The sequence below is a fragment of the Tenebrio molitor genome, chromosome 7, assembly GCF_963966145.1.
Source record: "Tenebrio molitor chromosome 7, icTenMoli1.1, whole genome shotgun sequence".
Lineage (NCBI taxonomy): Eukaryota > Metazoa > Arthropoda > Insecta > Coleoptera > Tenebrionidae > Tenebrio > Tenebrio molitor.
In genome coordinates this window covers 11,467,753-11,483,609 of record NC_091052.1, presented here as the reverse complement: position 1 = coordinate 11,483,609, position 15,857 = coordinate 11,467,753, and the positions used below count along the sequence as shown (strand labels likewise).

The 15,857-nt window shown below is 34.4% G+C and overlaps 1 protein-coding gene and 2 long non-coding RNA genes across 3 annotated transcripts in view; 1 reads left to right on the top strand and 2 right to left on the bottom strand.

Annotated features, from left to right (window-relative positions):
* The window catches only part of LOC138135512 (uncharacterized), a 131,746-nt gene that overhangs the window by 90,772 nt on the left and 25,117 nt on the right, over window positions 1-15,857 (top strand). The window contains exon 2 of the long non-coding RNA XR_011161001.1: window positions 1,909-1,960. This is a non-coding gene — a long non-coding RNA (uncharacterized lncRNA). The remainder of the gene's footprint in view (window positions 1-1,908; window positions 1,961-15,857) is intronic.
* LOC138135493 (lachesin-like) overlaps window positions 1-15,857 on the bottom strand; it is a 121,769-nt gene that overhangs the window by 105,192 nt on the left and 720 nt on the right. The window lies entirely within an intron of this gene.
* LOC138135515 (uncharacterized) lies at window positions 9,118-14,136 on the bottom strand. Its single transcript, XR_011161004.1, has 3 exons — window positions 13,816-14,136; window positions 13,389-13,759; window positions 9,118-9,678 (listed from the first exon to the last, which is right to left on the bottom strand). It is a non-coding gene; the product is annotated as an uncharacterized lncRNA (long non-coding RNA).

Below are 15,857 nucleotides of genomic sequence, written 5' to 3'. Positions count from 1 at the left end.
TTTCAGGAAACTGTCTTTTATGCTTTGATACCAGCTTATAATTTTCTAAGGTTTTATCTAGGCCATTATGTGTCAATGTGGGAGGCATAAATGAATAAAAACGATAAAACATTAGCCTAATTGCTCACTGTATTGTTGTTATGTTGGCCGTTACGCACCCATCTAATGAACATTTGTCATTGGAATGACTGCACAAAAAGCATTCAAATGTAGAAGAAACGAGAATAAAATTTTGAATTAAATTTGCAAACCGTATGAAACACTATACCTAGGTCAAGTTTGTTGTCTGATAACAATAAGAAAAGAGTCAATAGAAATACGAAATGTATTAGAAAGAATGATGTTCAATATTTTAGAAGATGGAAAAACTAAATTTAGATAAAATAGTTTTAAATATTTCTGAACATATTCTAAAAACGATATTTTGAGAAGAGGACCATTCACGAGGCTTGACGTCACACTTGGGAATCTGTCAAGCATTCTGGCTTACCTAACTGAGGCTGAGTTTCTCGTGGTGGAAGAATACAAATACAAAAGAAAGAAATAGAAATAATGTAAGAAAAAATGCAGTGTTAACTTTTTAAAAAGAAAGAAAGCCAGAAGTGATACTGATACTCCTTTTGGACCATCAAATTTAAAGTTTCTGATTCTCAAGCGATTAGTTCTAAATGTATTTGAAGAATCCTCGCGACATGCGACGTTTAAAGAAGTGAAAACTTCCCTCTACGTAAACGTTGACGTCACACCTGGGAATCTGTCAACCGAGATCTCTACCAATCGATAGTCTGATAATAGAATTTTTAAAATATCGCCTATCGGGTTTGAGCGTTGTAGTTTCGTGTTTTGGGCACATTTATTGCAAACTTTATGAATTCCGGATGCGCTTCGGCAATTTATCCCTCAGGTGTACGTCAGGACGTGTTGTTTACCGGATTAAGGCCTAAAGCAAACTGTGACTCAAGATTTTGCATACACATACAAAATTACCCCGACTATAATAAGGTGTGTGTGCTCAATTTGGAGCACTAAATTATATGATGTTGACTTGTACACCCTTTTCATCTGGTGAATGCAAACAAAATGCAAAGGGAAATGAGCAGATTTATAACTAGGTGCGCAGATTTACGATCACAGTTATACATTCTGACGGCACCATTGCCGGAATTTTACTCCCTTCGCCCGTGCCGGAGGAGCTGTGATGTTTCGTATACACGACTCCTAAAAGGATTCGAGGTATTATTGCCTCGCAAAGTACCCTCTCTATCCATTAGCAGCAAAATTGGTTTTCTTGTTTAATTTGAACAGTGCCGTTGAGCGGCACTTCGTCGATTTATTTATGGTGCATTCTTTTTTAAATGGTGAGGATTTCGCGGCGAACCGGTCCTTCGCGGCCGAGAAAGTGATTACGCCTCCAATTAATTAACTTGATATAAGGCCGTTACGGCGTCTGGAGGCCATTCTCCCATAATTTGAGGATTCATTACATTTGTTTAATAATTATTATGAAACACCGCAGTCGGGTTTAATACTTGAGTATCCCACTAACCCGTCTTACTAACGCTGTGTAAGTGGATTTATGTGCGATGTATTACGTAACGAAAAGCCCCAGGAAATGTATTCAAATTGTGGACCGGAAATTCACTATAATAATAGAAAGCTTGTATGTCTCCTTTATGCTTTTACCCCGAAAACGGAACACATGAAACCCACAACAAAATGGCTCTCATTTTATTAGCGCGGCGTCTTGAGACGTCCGAAGAAACGCTTTTCCCATTCGGCCCTCAATTAAAAAATATTAAACCGTCACTTCTGTAAGTGGGATACAGTCGGTGTAGCCCACTGGATGATTAATTTTCAATTATTTCTAAAGGAATTTCGTGTCATGTTTTATTTCTGGATTTGTTACAGATGCACATAAAACATGAGGAGGCGGCTCCTGAAACGCCTGCATCTAAATGGGGTAAGTAGGTAGATCTCAATTAAAAATACATCCTCCACCTGAAACGATCCTACGCATTGAGCCTGATACCCCACTGATATTGTTCGGGGTTGGATAAAACGAATGGTATTTCGAAGAGTATCAGAAAAATTAAATGCGCTCGCCGCCGCCACTCTTCCGCCCCCACTTTGATTCGATGATAATTGTGTTTCGATTATGTCGTTATGCGGAAGTTTTTCAGAAAGAATTCTGGGTGGCTCGATAATCACAAAAGGTTATTGTGTTGAGCTGAAACGTAATTGGAGAAATACATGTTTACGCCAGTAATTAGACTGGATAGATTTCAACAAATATGCGGGCTCGTTTTAAAAAATCTGATCGAGTTTCAGGTGAAAAAATTTGTTTGCAGAGTTTCGCATTTAATTATAAAAGTTTTATCAGAATCAGTTCAATCATACGTTGAACGTATGTGGAAAATACAACTTTTGAGATGTTAAAGACGATAAACTCGTTAGAGATCGGAAAATTACTGGACACAGTTCGTAAAATAGCATTTTATTTGTTGGGCGTGTAATGATGGCTATTACTTATTAGGGTGGAAGGCGACTAATCAGCCCAGTGTGTAATAGCCATTATATACCAGGAGAACACAATATTTTGCGTGTTTTGGAAGTTCAATTTTGTGTCCACAAGACGTGGAGTAATGACTTATAAATCACACCTGTGAGTAATGAGTGGTATTACTTCAGCAAACGTATAAAAATTAGAGTATCATTTAATAGGAGTAAAGAAAAGTTTTTATTATTAGATATGTAAAAAAATAGTGAGATTTTTCAACCTCTCCTCTGATAAATAAGAGTCAGGATGAAAGCTTCTGAATTTTACTGTTGTATTTGTACCGTCTCTGATCTCTTGGATCATGTGGCCAATTATTTTGACATTGCAAAAATTTGTGTAAAACAAAAATTGAACATGGAAGAGAATTAATTTTGCGGATGTTGTGTTTTGTGTAACCGGGAGTTTATAGAAACAGCATTGTTAAATTTGAAAAAAATTCATTCGGTAAAAATTGTTTTGAGACGTCTGTTACTCAACCAACAAAAAATACATGAAAAAAAGATAGGTAACCAAAAGCAGTTTCTGATGGATTTGAAATTTGAAATTTTTCTTTAGAGGATATTTTTCGCGTTTGCTGATCGAAAATTAGCAAACAATAAATCAACGAAATAAATAAATTTATAACATATAAGTTAAAATCAACGCAACTTTTTTGTATCCCAAAAAGCAGAAAAAAAAATAAAAATTGAATGTTTAATGAAGGAACAAAAATGTATTTTTTTAATTTTCAATAAACAAATCGAGTGAAAATATCGCCTAATTAATTTTTCCCACTAGAGTTTGGAAAACTAACATATTTGAATATGTACTAATTTGAGTTAGGAAAAGTGGAATATTTCCTAACAAGTGCGGAAATAATATTTCAACACTAAAAGTTCAATTTTGATCGTTTCCTGAGAAACGTCACTTGAAATATGTCAAAGACAACCTCAAAATTTACTAATTAATGTTATTTTTAAGACTTTCCTTAAACTAATACGAAAAATGTTGTTAAATATTCGTGCATTGTTACTTTTTAGGTGTTCGGCCTCTGTTACATATTCTTTAATATCAAACAATTCACTATAGCAGACATTTTAATAGAACTAGAGCGACACCTTAAACGCCTTCACAAACTTTGTTTTTTTATTAAAAAAATTGTTTCTCTATATGTATACAGGCTGTTTGATAAAAAACGCCTCAACCCATAACTTTTTTATTTATTATCCGTTTTCAATGAACAAAAAAACCGAAGATATGGTTTTTCATGCGCTACGAAGCAGCCATAAAATAAATTTTTTTTGGCGTTATTTTCAGTAGCTTACGATAGTCAACTTTTTTTTTTTAAATGGACACATGTAGTTTTTTAGGCTCAGTCTGATAAAGTTTTTTTTTTCTGAATCTAACGATGTATTAAAAATTATCGTTTGGTTCATAGCTGACTGAAAAAAAAAAATAAAACAATTTTTAATTGTGGTTCAGTTTATTATGAATAGGGCCCGGATTTTAGGCAAAATGGACTATTTTTATTTTTTAAGGCACGTGTATGAAACTTGTCTATAAATGATTTCTGGCTTAATTTGAGTAATTAGAGCTATATTTGATTCTGCCTATTCGGCCTAAAATGCCCTTTAAATACGTATTTTACTTTATAACTGCCTGAACATGCCTAAAATGACCAAAAATAAATTTCATTTTCGCGATTTTTTCTCAATATTCGAATTCTGGGAAGTTTACGGTATTAAAAATGTAAAAGTGGTACCTCAATAAAATTTACAATTCTTTATGATTTTGAAATTTAAGGAGATGTAATTATTGAAATGTACAAAGTGCAGTACAATAGAGGAATTACTTTTTCGCTTTTACAGTTGGGACCATGGTGTCAGCGGTAAATACTCCGACAATACCTAAGTACCAGGAACCATTAGACTGGTCTGGCATAAATTTCAGAGTTTATCTGTTTGCCTCTGTTCGAAGGGGTGCAGGTATACACAGTCTAATGGTTTGTGACACTTAGGTATTGTTAGAAACTTTAACGTTTATACAATGGTCCCTACTATAAAAACGAAGTTTCTCAAAATATAAGTCCACTTTGGTGGATAACAGACAATGTTTTAAAATAGAAAATTCAGAGCAATATATTGTATGCCATGTAAATACGAGTATATAACTAACAAACTCGTAGGTAGATATATTAATTAAATTACTCGTAATAAAGAATAATTGGTAATTGTTCACTTTAACTACTTCGCGTTTTTTCTGTCTAGACAGCCTCAGGACGTCCTCCTACATCGTTTCCCACCAGTCAAACCTTGTGCAAATGAAAATTTTCCTTACACTTTAGTTATACTAAGACTTGGCGCGACCTTGACACGACCTTGACACACAACAAGAGAGAAAAAAAAGGCATTTGCACAAGGTTTGAATGGTAGGACACGATCTAGGAGGACGCCCTGAGGCTCTCTAGCCAGAAAAAAGGCGAAAATTCCCCAGAAGTAGTTAAAGTAAACAGTTACCCAATAATTAGTAAATATCTTGTTGGGTGTACTTAAAACTTTAAAAACCCATTTTTAAATTTAATTAACCACAATTTTAAGGACCTATTGTGGCTTATTTTCAGTTTTTAAGGGACTATTTGCAGTAATTTAAGGGACTATTTTAGGCACCTATTTCCGACTTTTTAATTGCCTAAAATCCGAGCCCTAATTATGAAATTTTCACGTGTGCCGTGAAAAACAATTGGAATACAAATAGCAACAAATGTCAAGTATGAGTTTGAAAATTTTCAGGTGCAATCTTGAAGAGTTTTATTATTATTTTCTTGGAAAACATAAATAATAATTAAAAAAAATATATTTTTTTTTAAATTATTATTATTTTTTCTATTAACTTTTTGTTTTTGACTAATTACGATTTTTATTACACTCGAACATAAAATAATAGTCAAATGACTGCTATCCTGCATGACTGACAATGTTATTTTATACTTAAATAAAAAAAGTTTAAAAAAGCAGATGAAAACTTCTAAGCTGACGTTTAGATGACATTTATCGTACTTTGTATTCCGATTGTTTTTCACGGCACTCTTAAAAATTTATAATAAGCTGAACAACAAAAAAATGTTTTATTTTTTTTTCAGTTAGCTATGAACCAAATGATAACTTTCAATACATCATTATATCCAGAAAAAAAAACCTTACCAGACCAAGCCTAAAAAACTACATGTGTCCATTAAAAAAAAAAGTTGACTATCGTTAGCTATTGAAGATAACGCCAAAAAAAAAACATTTTATGGCTGTTTTGTAGCACTTGAAAAACCATATCTTTGATTTTTTTGTTCATTGAAATCGGGTAATAAATAACAAAGTTATGGGTTGAGGCGTTTTTCATCAAACAGCCTGTATACTAACGAAAACAGAACAATTTTGATTACACTTTTTAATTTATAAATAATTAAAAATTTAATTTATTTTTACAAACTCCAATAGAAAAAATCATGTGTGTAGGAAACCCATTTTTTTCCGTACACGGCATGTTACATGTTGTTACAGTTGTTACATGCCTAATACAGAAAAAATTACATTTCCTAACTTAATGCACAAATAGCTATTAATGCCTTTAATTTTTATTTATTAAAACAGGTTTTAATTAATTTATTTTTTTCTGTTTCTAGAATTTATTCTCTGTGATATTGCCACACAAAAAATATTAAAATTGAATTTTGCAATAAGAAGGAAATGGAGAGAATATTAATCATTTTTCAATTACACACGCACTTACAATTTTGATCCTTTCATTGTTACATTTAATTCCAGAAAACCTGATGACGCTAATGTTGCATCTGCATCTGTATTCTTTACTTATTCTTAAGCTTTTTTCTCTAATCTTTTAACTACGCATGCAAATGACTTAATTTTTTCAGTTTCGCATTTGCTTCTAATTAGCGATTTGTGTTCTTGCTTCAAGAATTCGAACTTTTAATTATGCTAAAGAACGTTGTTTGGCTCTTGCAATCTGAAACTTGCTAACATCAAACCCAGTAATTTAATTTTTTTCTTGTTTCAAAAAATTTCAATTTTCTAAGGGAAAAAACATGCGATTTTCCAAGAAAATCCATTGCTTTGATGCGTCTTAAATGCTCCAATTGTAAAATTTTCAAAAAAAACAATATTAAAATGCGTAACTCATTGTTCATTTTTAAGCCTCCAAATTAAAGAGAGGACATTATCGACAAATGCCGTGAGTGTGACAAAGACAGAAGTATACACAATTTTAAGGGATGTTTGTATCGTGTCAAACAGATTAATTTACATTTAAGTGAGATGGAAATATTGGCGCAATCGTTGTGCGAGACACTGCTCCCACTCGACCCGATACTGTTTACCCCCACCCCTTTTCGTCACACAAAAAGGTTGCCGATCAGAATTTCAAGATCCTCCCATAAAAACTTTCACTTCAAAAATTCTATAAAGAATTTAGTTATAAACACTACTAGCAATTTAACAAGACATGTGAAAAATATTTTAAAATGTATAATGTAGTGCTCCCCAATAACCCAAAATATGTATATCCTTTTTTTTGTTCAATGTTGTCTGCACTTTTACACTACGTATGTTGTTCTTCTCTAATTCGCATAGTGTATATTCCTATCCTGCAAATAGTTTCTTGGAGAAAATATTTGTACAGAATCTCCAAGAGGAAATAAAATGTTTACAACATGACGGTTCGGGCAAGCGGAATTTTTAATTCTAAATTGCAGTCTTACGGAATTGCGTAATAAGTTGGAGCTTAAAAATTTGTCCGAAGCCGACGGTGGTTTATATTAAACCTCAAGAAGTTCACAAGTGTCGGTCCGCTCCATATTTAATATAAACTACTTCAAGAGTTCTACTAGACCAAGACGGTTGGAGGACATCCTTTGTAAATTCAAAACCTCTAAACTTAGGTATATTACGGAGCCTTTCCTTAGGCTACGCGCCCTTTTACCACGTAAAAGGAATACCTCCACTCATATATTTTAAATTTATAAGGGTTAGATGAAAGGGTTCTGTAAATATATTACACTCTCGATATAAACTAATAAACTACCGAAAAACACCATTTATACTTGGACCACCCTGTCATTTTATTTTTCCCACTTAATTCCCTCACGAGATTTGCATGAAACGACGTGTCAGTTACGCAAACCCGACAGCATTTCAATCAGTCATGATACCCACAGATTTTATTTAATTAATATGCATAACGGCGACAGTGTGTTTGATTTGATTGCATACAGAAATGACCTGTTTACATCGGCACACCTTACACATATTGACTCGGCCATAATTGATTTTATCACCGAAAGCAACCCTCATTGTGCAATATTTTAAGTTTTATTGTTATGAATGCGCGCACCGCTTCTAAATTAACTGAATTTTAGGGACCACTAAAATTCGCTCGCTAATTTAGGAACGGTAAAAATTAAGGACCGGTGTTAAACATTAATTGCGGCTCTCGACAAAAATAGAAAAACATCATCAATTTGTAGATTGGACGTGAAAAATTTAGGTGTTTTTTCAAACGCGGCTCCTGCTAGCAAGATTCTAGATTATTAATGCGCGTAACTACCTTGGACTCCATGTTCCTGCCGGACCTGAGCCGCTTGCAGGGCTAGATGAGACCGCTCCTTCATCTAATATTAAGCAAACATTTCTACCCGGACAAGTGGCCTAAACTAGACAAAAATTGGACGGCGCAACGTTTCCCCGTCCATTTTAAATGGAAGAGTTTAAATGTTTAGTCCTGGGAAAATATTAAGATAACGTCACCGCAGGAAATTAAATCTTTTACTTTATTTTAGAGGGACGTCGCGGCTAACGCCGCAGCTCTAATAAAAAATAATTATCGTAGTGTATATGAGGAGGCGGCGCAAGCGTTCGTGCCTGAATGGCGTGAGGTAAAACAATCAGGTCCTGTAAGGTGGAGCGGGGGACGAGGATCCCTGTGCACCGAAGCGAGCACTAACGATATAACCAGATATAACTTCACCCACCGGACATAACCTAATACTCATGATAAACTCTCGGAAGAGCGATTTAGCCCAGGTTAGGAAGTCTGCCCCGAATTCAATAGATTCAGAAGTGTAGAGTGCGAGAACTTTGCCAGACAAAGTTTGTTTTTCAACTCGAACTCGATATAATACCTCTCCCATTCCGGTTAGAGCAAACTTTAAATCGCAACTTTTTTAAACGAAACGAAACATAAGGAGGACTATCTGGATCGCGATCTCGCCACACAAATCTCACGTTTGTTGCGCTTTTTCCGCGCTCGAGCACACGACCACGCTCTAATTCAATTACCAAAAGACCAAACAACACTCTTAATCTCTTAATCGCCAAAAATGCGAATAATTCCCGGAGTGGTCTTAGGTATTGCTTACGCAACTCGTGGCAAAAATAACACTCCCCACGTTCTTTGTTGTCACTAAATAATTGGAAATTCTTGAATTGTTGTTTGCAGCGGAACGACTGTACAAGAATTCGAACGGGATAATTGTATTAAAGCTTTTATAATTTCGTTTCCTTTGTGATATTGCTGCAAATTCGTTTCGTATGCTTTTGACAGGAGCGCAATTCCTGCAAAAGTATCATCGATTCGGTGGCTTTTGACCACAAAGGGTGTTATCCATATTAAGATTTTGCAATTTTTCAAACAAAACACCGCACCCTCGGGCTGAAATTTTGTTAGTAACAAGCGCACACGGAAAAATGGAAAATGACCCAAAGATATTCCAAAATATGCGGCTGCTTTCACCTACACGAGCGCCCCCTGTAGGCATTAATTAATAAAAATCAATGACACCTTTTTCCTTTATTTTGTTTTATATTTAAATGAGTAAAACGCAAAACTCGTTTGTAAATATTGTTATGAAGGTAAATTGATGTAATTTTTTCGTTTTTCGTTATTCATTATTTTCCGTAACGAGAGATGGCATGTATCTTCAATCATCCTGCCAGTCCTGACGCTCGCCCTATATCACAATCATTTTCATCAAACGCTGACTTTGCCATCTACGCATTTTTTTTGTAGTTCTTCCACCAAATGCGTCATGTATTTTTTACATCTACCAAATTACAAGTTGGCGACATCTTACGTCACTCCTGAAAAATGACGTGTATAAAGGCGCTGTCGTCACTTTATCAAATGAAAAGAACATTTCTTCTCTGTAATTAAACTGCATGGAAGTTTTCAAATAACAATTTGTCTTCGGCCCAACTTGTGCGTTAACGAATTTTTTTATCGGGACTTTTCGACACCCGCGGGTCGCGCGTGTCATAATTGATACAAAAGAAAAACTAAAACACATTTTTATAATCAAATACATCGATAATGTCACATTTCTGTATTTGCATTTCCGTAATCATTAGTGATCAATTTTTTATTGAAGTGAAAACTTCTTTAGGCCACATACATTTTATTCCCGGGCAGTGAATTAGTTTCATGCGACACGGTAAAATCGTTCGCAGCACGACACGGCAAGCTAAAATCAAGAGAGTCGAGTTTTTTAGCGGAGCGAGCGAAAAACAATAAACTCTGCGTCACTTGTCAATTTTAAATTTTCATTGTACGTTGTGCTGTGACCTGACTGACCTCAGTGCAGAGCTGCAGGAGTAACTGTACATATATACAGGATATTTTATGAGTGATAATAAGCCTGACGTAATTTAAAATGCAACCCACATTATATTTCCGAAAAAAGCTGGCTACTGTCATTAAAATGTCCAGCTTTTTTTTAATGTATTGTGGGTTGAATTTATTATTCCGTCAGGCTCATTATCACTCGTGAAATACCCTGTATAGTTTTATAATATAAACGATAAAGACACGACAAATATTGTAAGTTTACAGATCAATGTAGGATTTAATACGTAATTCTCAATTAAATAGCTTCAAAAATTCATCTATTGGAAAAATTTGTGTAGCAAAATGTGAAGAGGAAAATGGACAAATTATTATAACACAGCGTATTGGTACCTATTTGGTATTGCTATGAAAACTTGTGTTGTGTTCAGTATCATCGTCAAGAAAATAATATTTAAACATTCAAACCTAACCTCACAAATTTTGCTAGAGTGTATCTCTAGAAGCGGACGTATTTGCAGTTTCTATTAAAAATACAAATTTTTGATGTTTATTTAAAAACAGCATTGGATTTAAATAATATTAATTATTTATGCCTTGCTCCTTATTCCTCCCAGTCGTCCATAATGATATATTTTTCATAGAATAGAAAAATCAGTAACGAGCATCATAGAAGTTTTCACTTCTGTCGTGCGGTCTTAAGCACACACTCTTTTTTTTGTGTCCTTTTTACAACAATAGATTTAGTCGATAAAAATGGATGTTTATTCCAGCAGATTACAAAAAAAAAAAAAATGTACGGTTGAGAACAATAGATTGTGATGGTCAATGTCATTCTGTGGCACAATGGTATGAAACGGGCATGACCTTTAATTTAATGATATTAATTCTCATTGTATCTATGACAAGTACTTAATGAAATGATTTATACTTTGGTAAAAGGGTAAAATGTGATATTAGGCCATGATTTAGTTCAAACTGGACATAATCAAGCAGGAAAATAATTTGACAAATTCATTGTTCGAGAATGTACGTTTGCTCATTTATAGAACGGCAATAAATGTGTTTGCTTAGAAAAATTGTTATTGGAATATTTAAATGGATTTTTTTGGGGTGAATTAATTTCTAAATTGCATTGTGTCCGTTGTAAGCTGGGCCACTAAAAGCTCATCTAAAATTGAAAAATGTACGCCTGTAGGCGTAAATTCTAATAGAAAATGCGGCACCACCATTAGGGATGAATTCCATATAGGATTTTCAATTCGTGTATTACATTAACACAATGTCCATTAATTAATTACTCCAACCAGTGTGACATTAATTAAAACTTAAAGTTGATGTAGGCTAATGCGATGGACGGTTGTCTATTACGAAATTTCCAAAATCAATTTTCTTATATCTATTTGGAAAGTTGGAGATCGTCTCGTCCTGAATCGGCACGACATATTAGGATAGTCAACTTTAAGTGGGGTTATATGTGGATATGGCCCAGGCTTCTAACTTTATCTCATATAAGGCGATATTACCACTCGCAAACTCTCCCCTCCGACTTCACGTACTATCAATACCAACTTACACGAAATGATTTTTGAATAAAACATGGAAAGTTCTTCGAAATTACGCGCGGCGGTAATTTGACAAACAAGTCGGTGTAAAATTGGTTACAGCCAGAGAAGCATTTAATGGCCAATTATCTACATGTGTGTATTTTGGGTTGCGGCACGACCGACCTGTTTATTGTCTGCAATTGGCTTTTAAGACTCATTGATCTGTACGGTTTACTCAGAAAGTATTTACTTTGAAAATACAAACGTTATATTTGATGGGGTCAATCCGTCGATCGATTTTGCAGTCAGATCGTAAAGAAAATCCCATTCAGAACGATTGGATAAATTGTTTGGAGGAGCGTGCTCACCTGAAAAAAATCTAATAAATAGATTTTGCGATTCAGACTGGCAAATCGTGTCGAATCGAGTGGTGCAGTATTAAATCGTCTTAAGTGTTACACTGGTTTGGAAACGTTTTTCATGTAAAATAAGACCGGGAAGAAGGAATACTTAATCAAACGGATTACTAAAAGTTTTCTCTTGTATTTCATTTTTAAGTGTTTTTCGTCTTATTTGATGTGAATCGTACGCAAATCTTGCTGATTTAAGGGAGTTAAAAAGTGGATGGAAAATATGATTGTCGACGGTCTAAAAACTGTGGAAACATTATGAGGTCGAGAGTTTACAAAACAGCACAATTTGTATGTAGCGATATCGGTCACATAAAATGTTCGGTTCATTAAAGGAATTGCCATAAAAGATATAAAGGAAATACATGCGGTAAGGTTTACCCTCAGGGACACAGTTTAAAGCTCCAAGGAAAAAAAGAAAAAGTTTTTTTTATTACTCCGTGTCGTGGGATCGACAATTTAGTTTATATTCTGACGACATGTACTCAAAAGCAATAAAGTTTCAGTTACGAGGTGCTCTGGCTATTAGTTGTGTGCTACGTGAATGTCATTAATCATACATAATAAGAAATCAATAATAATTATTACTTTAGTGCATTTTGATGGGTCTATTTTGTCCCGGCTTTATCAGTTTTCCCTTAATAGGACGTTTTGTAATAATTAATATCCTGTTTAATCTAGCTCTATTCAAGCAGAGACGAAACGAATTTCGACCAAATCGAGTGAATTGTTAACGAAAAATCAAAATTACTTGAGGCAAAGGTTGTAAATGTGGGTGTAAACATTTACACGAGTAAGAATGATTTTTATCAGTGTTTATGTATCTGTTTCTGCTTTGGGTAGCCTGAAACGGTCAGAAGCTCGTTTCGTTGATTTCTCTTTGTCTGATATTTCGACTTTTGAATATCAAACGTCTAATTTCGTATTTTAATCCAATCCCTTCAGTAATCGCTTCCACTCTAGCACACCGTTACTAATGAAACAGCAAAAGCGGACATTATCGAAATATACGAGTATAAAATGAAAGTCATGTGCGTGTCTGTTATTGTGAATTTATCTTAAATGCATAATCGATAAACGGTTTGCGTTACAAATCCCCACGTTTAAATGATAAATGTCACCGATTGAAACGTACCCACTCTGTTTTTTTAATGATTGCCTTGTACAAAAATAGCCGGGAAAATATCAAAGCGATATTAAAATAATTCATGGCGACACTTTAAATTTGCACTTTTTGATTTCCGCCGACGCAATTTCACGTTACGCGTGTACCTGTGGGGTTGCTACGGCTTTGGCTCATGTCACTGCTAGCTTTCATTCCACTTATCGCCGTGTGTGGGGTCGTTTAAAGATCGCTTGGCTTCAATTGACAGCATGATTGGAAGGCACAAACCTACAGACCATGAAAATGGACTGAAAGATCCGAATTGCTTTTTCACAGCTTTCGCAGCCATTGTTTGTTCTCGCATGTTTTATTCGGTCTTTTCGCGAAACTGCAACATTTCTTTACGCTAGTAAATACCTCGGTGGATAAAATTGTACAATTTGTCGGTGCAAGTGTCACTTGTCGGCGGTGGCAACCGCAATTCTACCACAGACAGACGTGTGGGACATCACTGTAAATAATAAAATTGGAGAAAGTTCTAAAAGGGGGTGTGAATTAAATATGGGGGTCAAGATTATGGGGCATAAATCGAACCACTAGGGTTGGAACAATAATAGAAGCTCTAGGTTTTGACGTGGCTCGGTAGCAGTTTAGCCATCAAAGAATTTATCGTCGCAGTTTTAGAATACAATTTGCAGGAAATAAATTTGTTACGTAATTTTTTGCGTAGTCTGTAATAAACATTTTCCGGGTTAATTGTAAAAAGTTTTATGTATAATAAATATTTGAATTGAAAGGAAAACTCATCTGAAAATGTGCTGTCAAATCTGTCCGATTTTACAGCAAAGCAGAGTCTATGCTGTCAAATCCAGCAGATTTGACACCATTAAATTCGTTTGTTTCGAGTTACTTGATCACGTCTGTTTCAATAAAACTTGGACCATTCAGCACCTGAGAGATAAGATTTGGGAAACATTTTTGTGCCATACGTGTTAAGAGGTGTTATGGAAAATGTCCAAGAGAGATCCCGGGGTTAAGAAGCGGAAAATGGGGTGAAACTATTTTCCATACGCATCAACGTACATATCTGAAAAAATCCATAATAAAATCACTAAAGAAATGAGAAATTTGGAGTACTTTCAGTACTTGGGTTTTTCATAAAATTGCTGTATTATCTGTAAGTAGATAAAATGCACTATTTCCGGAATGTTTCACTTAAAAATTAAAAAATATGCAGTTATAATTAAATTATATTTTTCACAGAAACTGCATTAAAATAATTAATTCGTATATTTTCGGTTAAAATATAATCATGTGCTTTGTTGATTTTCCTGGAATAAAAGAGTTTTCCAACAAATCGCTACTAATGGGGTGAAAAAATATATGTATAGTAGACCATTATTTTTCTAACTTTTGTAACAACAAAGTGAACGCTTCAAAAGAATGGATCAAGAAACTTTTCTCATACTTCGTTTAGTGCTCGATACCTTCAAATTCAAATATGTCAAAGGCGAAACTTGAGGCGCTATCTATTTATTTTATTTTTATATTTTACTCCTAAATGAATAGTCAAGGCAGAGAAACTTTTTTCACAACCTTATAGTAAATAAAATCACATAAAAGCACAAAAGAGTGCTTTCTCACAAGTTCTCATTATTTCCAGTATGTCGTAGCTTGTAGTTTATGAACTGCCACTGCTGTCATTGTTGTCAAGTTTATTTTTTTTACTCCATTTTTATAAAAAAAAAAGTTTTCCCAAAATCACTACACATGTAACAAAAGGCATTTATTACAAAAAGTTGGTTTGTCATTGACCCAAATGTAACCTGTTATGCCGGAGATGCATTAAATTTCGCCAAGCACTCTCGATCAGATTTTTATTTAGGCTTTCGATATATTAAAAACTGAAAGGGGAGTACATAAACTGGAGGTAAACATTCTTCACAACGATCTTGTAACCGGAGTGCAAAACAGCTTACTTTAGTTTAGTTAAAATTTTATGAAGATTGATTAAGTGGTTTCAAAGATATTAAAAAGCTTTCTCCTTACACTTTCAGTGCTCGTAGCTCGCTTATTAGTTGAGTTAAAGAAGTCAAAAACCAATTTTTCTCAATACTTACTAAACAAAAAAAGAACTTGTGGGGAATTATCCATATTAGAAAACAAAATGTGGTGAGGTAGTCGACATTTAGGTTTATTACTATTACGAAAGCAAAAAAATTAATAAAAAACGAATGGAGAAAACAGCCACATCGAATTTATTCTATCTGTTTCAAAAATTCAAGTCGTGGTGGTATCAAAGAATGAAAGAACAAGGCTTCTGGATGAATAGTCGTGAAAGCTGATAAGGAGTAAACTACTAATTTATTATTATTCCGACAGCGGAATAAAATATTTGTGTGGAGAATTAGAGCACACGCGAACGGTATTCTTTCCTAAAAGAAAAAAAAATGTTAGTTTCGTGGCCTTGATCGTTAAGCAATAACATAATTCCTTCCTGATAATAATCTTACATAGCAGGGGAACACATGTCCACGAGCACAATTCCATCGGTTCGGATCGACGTTTTTGTTACATTTTCACAAATCCAATTCGATTTTATAAATGCGAAGTGAATGGAATCGACTCCGTGAACA